The sequence below is a fragment of the Manacus candei genome, unplaced genomic scaffold (assembly GCF_025592945.1).
Source record: "Manacus candei isolate 608988 ecotype Guabito, Panama unplaced genomic scaffold, ASM2559294v1 h1tg000147l, whole genome shotgun sequence".
Classification (NCBI taxonomy): Eukaryota; Metazoa; Chordata; class Aves; order Passeriformes; family Pipridae; genus Manacus; species Manacus candei.
This window is the reverse complement of record NW_026138195.1, coordinates 430,562-439,765: the sequence shown is the minus strand read 5'-3', so window position 1 is coordinate 439,765 and position 9,204 is coordinate 430,562. Positions and strand designations below refer to the sequence as shown.

Here is a 9,204-nt window from a genome sequence, read left to right as displayed (position 1 = left end):
AAACACTGGAGTGTTCCAGGGACTGGTGGAAGACTCCAGGTGTCCTTTGGCCAATTCCTGATTCACTAAATCATTTAAAATCTGCAGCTTTTTTCTTGGCAGGGGCCACTGATCAACCCAAACTGGCACATCAGTTTTCCAGCTCAGTTTGGGGAGCTGCATCACTTCAGTGATCCCACCTAAAAATTTTCTTCAGGAGACAGGGTTCTCAAAGAGAGCTCCCACTGCTCCATAGCGTCCTGTCCCCAAAGTGTGATTGGTATGTTCAAGATATATGGTTGGAGGGATGCTGGTCTGCCCTCCGGCCCATAAACAGTAAGTACCTCCTTGCTTCTGACTGGGTATTGTGTTCCCCCCCCGCCGCTAACTTGCACGTATGCCGTCTGTGCGGGCCACCCATGCGGCCAGTCCTTGGAGGCGACGATGGTAACGTCTGCTCCCATGTCCAAGAGTCCTTCTACTTTGACTCGCTGCGGATGTCTGGGCTGTGAATAATAGCTTTGACATGTTAATAGAGCGAGAGAGGATTCGACAGTTGTTGACCGTAAAACTTCCTTCTCGTCCTTCCTCCTCTGCTCCTTGTCGAAAGACAGCACACGCAGCAAGTCATCCATAGATATCATCTTGGCCACGGGAAAACGGTCCTCCAGCTGCACAGGGGGAGTATGAACATATAAACAGACAGCGATGTTAGTATCTGTAAGCCCAGTCAGAAGGGGAGGCACTACCATAATGCCTTTATCCACTGCTGAAAAGTGTGAGGTAATCAAATAAGTGGCATCAGGGTCGACCGTTGTTGATGGTTGAACCCTGGCGAGTTGCTCATATGAGCTAAGGTGAAGGGAGGGGTGAACAACCGACAAGATGACCCAGGGGAGTGGAGAACACTGGTTCACCACCGAGATCCGGGTCAGGGAGCGGCCGCCGAACTACGGGGTAGCTGGGCGCGATGGTTGGCGCAGAATCGAGCGCACGTGGGGGGCAACTTCTGTCATCGCGCTCCCCCGAGTGCTCAGCTTCCCGTTTCCCACCGGCCCGCACTCACATGACTGAAGGTCCGGTAGTGACGAAAAGGTTACTCGCTTTCGTAACCTGGGAGAGGCTCACCGTTGATGTTCGTGAGCGATCGGCAGCTGGAGGTCCAGTGCCGTCCCTTCCCGCACCTACGACACAAGGTTTTGGGTAAGTCGGGTGTGGATTGAGACAATTGGGGACAATGTTTTTTAAAGTGTCCCTTCTCCCCGCACTCAAAGCAATGGTTAGGACCAGAAAATGGGGCAGCCAATAGACGTGCTTTATGGGAGTTCGATCCTATATTTTTGCAGGCTTCTATCATCTCTAGTAGAGTGGGATCTTTCAAAAGCTTAAGTGCTTTCTGGCAGTCCTTGTTAGCCTTTTCGATGACCAATTTATTAAATAGAATTTCTTGGCATTCTTTTTGAGGAACTTGCCGGGACAAGTCAGGGGACATTCCTGACACCCTCACCCAACACCTCATCCCTGTAATTTAAACTAAGAAGGGAGGAATAACATCTGGAAGTGTTGAGAAACCCGATTAACATCATGGGACTCACACTCTCTACCTCCCAGAAATTCATTTACCGCCGTCTCAAAGACTTTTTAATAGAGCACGGTCACCCGCTTGATAAGAAATCAGCGAAAGCTCTCGCCAGATGGCTTGACCGCAATGGTCACCAAGTTAGCGATAATACGTCATTTGATAAGTGGCAAGCCATTGGGTTCCAGCTATGGCGGGAGAGCGGCAAGGGTGACCAGCTCGCTAAGGAGGCGCTTATAGCCTGGAGGGTTCTTCTGATGGTGCTTCAGTACCAGATGATGAGCAAGAACATCAGCAGTAACATCCAAGGTGCTGAATCCTCTCAATTGGTAGAAGAAAATAAACCAAGTGCAGAGAAGGACATAGAAAACACGGACAAGGACACTAAGAGTACTGGCACTGACACCTACCACTCAGACAAGGGCACTGCAAGTTTCCATCAAAATGGAGGGAGGGAAAAGAAGGACATCAGCTGTACTACACAAGATGGCGGGTGGGAGACGGACAGCGAGTCCCAAGATGGCGGGAGGGTGCGAAGAAGAGGATCGCGGTGATTTTGAAATGGCGTGAGGAGGCGGGGCCCCGGGTTTCACGGGAAAAATCGATGCGGGAAAAGAGGAGGCGGGCTCTTGTAATTCCACCCACAGCGCCGCCTCCGCATGCGGAGCCCCTCCCCAGACACGCCTTCTTCTACACCCACCTCCGCCACTCCAGTCTCCTCCCCAGAGCCATCTCCCTCCCGGAAACCACGGGGTGCAGTGGGCGGGGCAAGGGCAAAGGCCCAGGTCAACATCCGCCAAGATGGCCGCACCCATAAGGCCCAGGCCACCGAGGCCTACCCCGCCTGCCGGCACCCTCACTCCGATTGTCACTGGGCGCCGTACTCCCCGGAAGAGCCATCTGCCGCTCCGGATATCTGGAGAGCCTTCCGGGAGGAGGCGGCATGCGCCAAAGACACGGAGTTTTTACGGCTTTTCCTGTATACTATGACGAGGGTAAAGCACCCGAATGGCGTCCAATTTCGTACCCCATGGTGAAAGATATAAAGAAAGCCATTGTGGAGTACGGGATGGGCACACCCTTTACCCTGGGGCTATTTGAATCCTTTTTCTTGGCTTATACATTAGTTCCATTTGACATAAGGGCAGTGATGGGAGGATTGTTAACAACCGTACAAGCCTCGGTTTTTGAGGCGGAGTGGAGAAAGCGAGTAGTAACCTTTGTGAACGACCGAATGGAGAGGAGAGGTATCCCCCCACTGCAAACCATAGACGTGCTTTATGGTGAGGGAGATTACGCTCGTAGAGGGGATCAAGCATGACTGGATCCTAAATTGCTAGACGTATCTAAAGAATTGGCATTAGAGGCCGTAAAGAAGGTGGCCGACGCTTATGTGCCGACCCCCTCCTTTACAATGATTAATGAGGGCCCGAAAGAACAATTTACAGATTTCATAACTGGGCTGAAAGAGGCTATTGCCCGGCTAGCTCAGTTGGTAGAGCATGAGACTCGTAATCTCAGGGTCGTGGGTTCGAGCACCACGTTGGGCGCCACTTGCCACGACCCGCGGGGAAAAGGAATGGGGACGCGGCACTGCAAAAAGGGTTCGGGACACAGCAGAGGTCCCGTGAAGCAATGTCGATTTTATTGGGGTAACAGTAACTTATATAGGGCAGGTTCAAGGGTGGAGTTTGGACTAGGGAGGAGCATAAGACTGACAGCTCAGGGATGAACGTGATTGGGTAACCGGGCAAGGAGGGGAGGAGTTTTGATGTAACCGGGGTTGTAAATTCTGCGCCATGCTTGAAATTGTTCCCACTCAGCTTTATGTTCTCCAACACTGGGCAGGCTGGGAATTGAGTGGAACCACGGAAAAACCCCTTGTCAGAGAGAAAATTGGGTGACCCGAGTGCTGGATGCTTTTAGGAAAGAGATCTGAACATTTCTTGAAGATTGGAGGGGGGTGACTTTTTTCTTCTTGACCTTTCCAGTTCTCCATTTGGGGGCAGGATGTCCTCTGGGCCAATGTTCTGTTCCCTTTGCAGTGAGTGCAGCCTCAGAGGGCTGAGCCCTCTCTGGCTGGGCTTGGCCTCTCCTGCAGAGACTCAGGCCTGGCTGGGCTGCCCCAGGCAGACGCTGCAGGAAGAAGAGCTCAGGCCGCCTGGGTCTGGTGTCCCTGGGGCTCAGCCTGTGCCCCATTGCTGGGCAGGGGCTGAGCCCCACCTCTGCCTGGGGGCCTTGGCCAAAGGGCTGCCAAGGAAGAGGCCCAGGAGCCTTGGTGCCTGCCCAGCTTTCCTCCTCCCTGGGGGCTCTCAGTCCTCCCCTGACACCGTGTGGGCCCAAGGCCTTGCTGGCTTCGGGCTCACGGCCCGCCGGCACCATCCCAGCGGCCTGACCCCCCTCCTTCCCCTCTCTCCAGCCTCTCCTGCCTTTTCTGGCAAGGGGCCATCCAAGGCAAACCCCGGTTCTCAGCAATGGCACCTGTGGACAAGCTGACACCTCTGCACAGTCTCTGCCCGTCCCTGCCAGCCGACTTCTGCCCAGGCTCTGGGCACGGGGACGCAGCACTGACACTTTTCAGCCCCCGCGCTGTTCCACAGAGGCTGTGATGTCACAAGGCCCTTGCCTGGCAGCCAGGAGATGGGCAAGGCAAGGCAAGGACGGAGCCTTGGGCAAGAGACAATGGATGATGGACAAGTTCTGGCCCATGGCCATTTGTTAGAAAAACAAAGGAAAAGTTTAAGGCCTGCCATATTTCAGTGGTCAGAGACCTGGCAGAGAAATCTATTTTTGAGACCTGGACACCAAGAAGGTAGAATTTCTAAACCACAAAGACCCTTCGAGAAACCAGAGATGAAGACAAAACTAACACAGACAGTTACTGAGGCTCTCCCTATCTCGGGAAAAGACAAGAAAAGGACAAAGCCTGTGGACTAAGCATCATGTAAAGTGAGAAATCAAGAGCCAATAGAAGAGAGAATAAGAATTCCTGCAGAGAACTGGTAAACCAATGGACAGGAATTCTTTTGTTTGCTAAAATGTAAAAATACTTAAAAGTTTTGAGAACTGATGTACAGGTGTTAGAGAGCAATTCCTGCGTCCCTTCAGCGCTGAATGAAGTAGGGTCACCTCTGGAACCCAACCAACTGCTCAGAGATTTTATTCCCCAGCTTTCGCTGACGGTTTCTGGGGACCCAGATGAGACAAAGCAGCGCCGACAGGGCAGAGCAGAGGAATCGTTGGCCCTGCAGCGTATACCAAAGGAGTTTTGGGGAGATCTTCCAATTCCCTGGTCTGGGGAGTTCACCACGCCTTCTTTTGTGGGAAAAAGAACAGGCCATGAATTTTGGGTATTTGATTTTAAGTCCTTTTGCCTGCACAGAAGGCACAGCAATGGGAAGGACGCAGCGTGAGGCTGAGAGGTTTCTGTCATGGTTTGTGGGCTTGGGTGAGATTGGGCCATAATTACAGGACACCTGTAAAATCTGGGCTTTGGGAAAGGTTGGGGAGGGTTGGGAAAGGTGTTCAAAGGGTGGTTTTGCCTGAGGTGTTAAACATGGGAGTGGGTCTGTCTTCCCAATTCCCCAGAGAAGAGATCCCAGAAAGCTCCCCTGCAGGTTGTGTTTTAAGGAACAGGAGAAGAGACCGAGGGTAAGGGGTTTCTTTCCTGGAGGGAAGGGCTGTCGTTCACTTGCAGGAGCCCTGCACTGATATTGCCAGTCTGACTGCCCAAACTGAACACAGCTGAAGATTCCTGCCAGATAAAAAGTGCCAGGACAGAAAGCTCTTGCTGCCCATGGAGTGCTCAGGGTGTCCCACCAGCTGCACCTGAGACCTTGAAGCTCTAAACTTTCCTTCCTGGGGGAAAGGGCTGTCCTTGGCTTGCAGGAGCCCTGCGCTGAAATTGCCAGTCTGACTGCCCAAACTGAACACAGCTGAAGATTCCTGCCAGACAAAAGGTGGCAGGACAGAAAGCTCTTGCTGCCCATGGAGTGCCCAGGGTGGCCCCCAACTGCATGTGAAACCTGAAGGTTCCAGGCTTTCTTTCCTGGGGGAAAGGCCGTGACATCCCAAAGAGTCCCGTGGCAGACAGGTGGGGCTGCACTGTGGGGGTGTGAGGTGTTGGTACTTTGGTTTCCAGGGGCTGTTCCAGAATGGAGAGGACAGGCTGTGACACCACAAAGGAGCCCTGGGCACACGGGTGGGGTTGAACTGTCACATGGTGGGGGCTTGGTTCTTTGGCTTCCAGAGGCTATTCCGGGATGGAGAGGATAGACCAGAATGGATAGGACAACAAAAGGGCCCAAAGCACATGGGTTGGTCTGCACTATGGTGTGGGGTGCTGGTTCTTTGGTTGCCAGGGCCTATTATGGAATGGAGAGGACAGGCTGTGACAAGAAGTGCCTGTCAGAACTGCAAAGACGGACGCACAAGAATCTTCTGTGGGCATATTCTCTGCTCTGCTCTGCAGACCCTTGTGCTGGGGTCAAAACTCAGCCTCTCTGCTTCTGTCTCCTGAGGGACTTGTTCTTAGACATCCCTTTCCCCTACGCTCCTTTCAAAACCCTCCTGGCAATTCCCAAGCCTGTACCCGGCTCTCATCCCCTCTCTGTCCTCTTCCCAATCCCCTGGTCAATCCCAACATCCCAGGACAGGGATCCCAGTTGCTTGGCTGCACTCCCACCTAGTTCCATATGCTGGGCCATGATATCCCAGCACTGGAGCAGCCAGGTCAACAGGGGCTCTCCCAGCTGGAGGCTGAAATCTTTTCACATCTCTCACAGCTCAGCCTGGGATGGGGATCTGGTGATTATCTCTGGCCCTGCCTCTTGCTCCTGTTCTGAGGGCTCTGCTTCCCCTTCATCCCTCACTAACTGAGCTGATTTGGTCTTGGATTTCTTCTGTAGAGGGGCAGCTGCTACTGGCACAGGTTGTTCCTCTGCAGTTTGAGTGGCCACGGTACCTCTTGGTCTCCTTTCCTCCTCCTCCCCCTGAGGGCACTGGGTCTTAGTTAAACAAGATTACAACTTAGAAATTAAGAGACTTCAGGTGGAAGTGTGGAAAAGGAAAAGAAGCAGCTTTTTATTAACAAAATCTGAATAAACAACAAATGGTGCAACCAAAAACTTTCAGAAGAAACAAAACAAAGTCCCAAATCCCCGGGTGGGGGGGAGAAACTGTCCCGGCAGTTCAAAGCTCTCCAAACCCCGTGTGCTCGCAGCCAGCAGTGAAGGAGTCCCTTTTCCCAGGGCAGTCCCCAAAGCAGAACACCTCGCTCCCAGATGGGTCGGGCTCTCTCTCTCTCTCTCGGTTGTTCTCCACAAGGTGTCCCGTGGGGAAAAAACTTCCTCTCAGGAAAAGAGAACAAGGTGGCCAAAATCAGCTCCCGCTCTGTCCGGTCCCGGACAAACCCCAAAAGCCCCCGAACAAAGGACCCCCCGCCCTCCCCGCGGCCACCGCGGTGTCCCCAAGAGCCGCCCTCCCCCCACTGCCCCTGCCCAGCGCCTGCTGCTCCGCTCCAACCCACCCCATCCCGGGAGACACAGATGGGAATGGGGGGACACTGGGAAACAATTCCAACACCTCTTTTCAAACCTCTGACACCTGGTTCCCAGACATTCCCAAAGAAGGGGCTTCCCGTGGCCTCGAGCCAGGGACCCACCTTTGTATTGAACCAACTCCTGGAGAGACACGTTCCCATCCCTGTCCCCATTCCCATTCCTGGGGTTCCCATCCCTGTCCCCATTCCCATTCCTGGGGTTCCCATCCCTGTCCCCATTCCCATTCCTGGGGTTCCCATCCCTCTCCCCATTCCCATTCCTGGGGTTCCCATCCCTGTCCCCATTCCCACTTCCTGCTGTGCCAACCTGCTCCCAGTGTCTCCGTTCCTGTCCCCACTATCCCTATCCTGGTCTCCCATGTCCCCATTACCATTCCCGGTGTCTCAAATCCCATTCCTGGTGACTCCAACCTGCTCCCAATGTCCCCATTCCCATTCCTGGAGTTCCCATTTCCATTCCTGATTTCTGTAACCTACTCCCAGTGTCCCCATCCCTGTCCCCAATATCCCCATCCCAGTCCCCCCCTGTCCCCATTCCTATTCCTGGTTCCCACAGAGGAACTGCCGGATGCCGGAGGAGGAGGCAGGATTTCTTGCCCAAAGCAGGAGATTTTCACACCCAAATTAAAGCCTCAGGAATAATTGTGGTCCTGGGTTTCACACGGGAAAAAGCAGGAAGTTGATCCATGGGGAAGAGCCGCAGGGGGGCCGGGGTGGGTGGGAGCAGCAGGATGAGATCTGCCAGCAGCTCCTGCCTTTCCACAGGGAGAGGGAAGGGGCGGATCCAGCTCCAGGATCGCTCAGGCCGTGATGCCTGCTGGGATGAGAGCGGGGAAAGGAGTCACCATGTCCCTGTTCCCATCCCAAGGGATGGAGCCGGCTGTGAAGCCCAGGGAGAGTAGGAACTGCTCCGGAATCCCACCTGATCCTGCTCTGTCCATCCCACCCCAATCCCACTCCATCCATCCCACCCCAATCCCACTCCAGAATCCAGCCCTGATCCCAGTCCACAATTCCACCTGACCCCACTCTGGAATCCTGCCCTGAGCTGCAATCCCCTTCCAATCCCGCTCCAGCCATTAGGCCCCCATTCCCCTCTGGAATCCCGGCATCCATCCTGGGATCCCTGCACAGAGGATCTGGATCCACACACGCTGCTGGGACTCACTGGTGGGCGCGGGGTCGTATCCATTCCCCTCCCTCTTCCCTATGGCAAGAAAGTGGGATCAGCACCCGTGGCACAGGATCCCCGGAATGCTGCCGGGCGGATCCGTGCCCCTTGCCGACCCCCATCCCGGGAGTTACCGGATCGGAGCTTCCAGACACCGACTGCCACGAGGCCGATGATGATGATGATGATGGCAGCGATGACGGACACAGTGTCCTAGTTAGAACAGCTGGGACCGATTCCTCACTGGATGGGTGTAGCCCAAAAGTGTGTATTCTATGGCCTTCCATGCCATTTTCCCAGGAACTGTTGTCGGGGGGGGGGGGGGCTGCGAGGTGGGGGGGATGTCCTGAGCACCCTCCTACCCTTTTATGGACTGAGCATCCTCATATCCTTTTATGGAATTCCCCACTCTGACAATCCTCATATCCTTTTATGGAATTCCCCGCTCTTAGGGAAGAACTGAGTATCCTTTTATGGAATTCCCTGCTCTGAGGGGACGACTGACCATTCCTGCCTGAACTGGAGAATATATAAACCTGGAGTTTCGGAACCTTTCCACCACTCGTGGGATCGAGAGGAAGGCTGCAGCTCACCACTCTCAACCAGACTGAGACCACCACCCTCAACTGGACTGCAATCACCACTTCTGACCAGACTGCAACAGCTCTCCCACCAGCAGGTTTTTTCTCCTCTCCCTTTACTTTGGACTCGGGGGGGACCCAAGGAAAACCACTTTGTTCATGCCCCAGGGTGCTGGGTTATACATTTGGGTTTTGTGGGTAAAAACCAATTGCTTGTCTCTATAATCAGACTTATTGGGCAAGGGGGGCCCAAGAGGGGCCCAAGGGGGGCCCAAGGGGGCTGGTCCAGGGGGGGAAGGGCTGCAGGGGGCGGATCCCGGAGGAGGAAACCCGC

At 54.2% G+C, this 9,204-nt stretch overlaps 1 non-coding gene across 1 annotated transcript; it reads left to right on the top strand.

Annotated features, from left to right (window-relative positions):
* Positions 1-3,035: 3,035 nt before the first annotated feature.
* On the top strand, positions 3,036-3,108 carry TRNAT-CGU (transfer RNA threonine (anticodon CGU)). Its single transcript has one exon. It is a non-coding gene; the product is annotated as a tRNA-Thr (tRNA).
* The last annotated feature ends 6,096 nt before the right edge of the window (positions 3,109-9,204 follow it).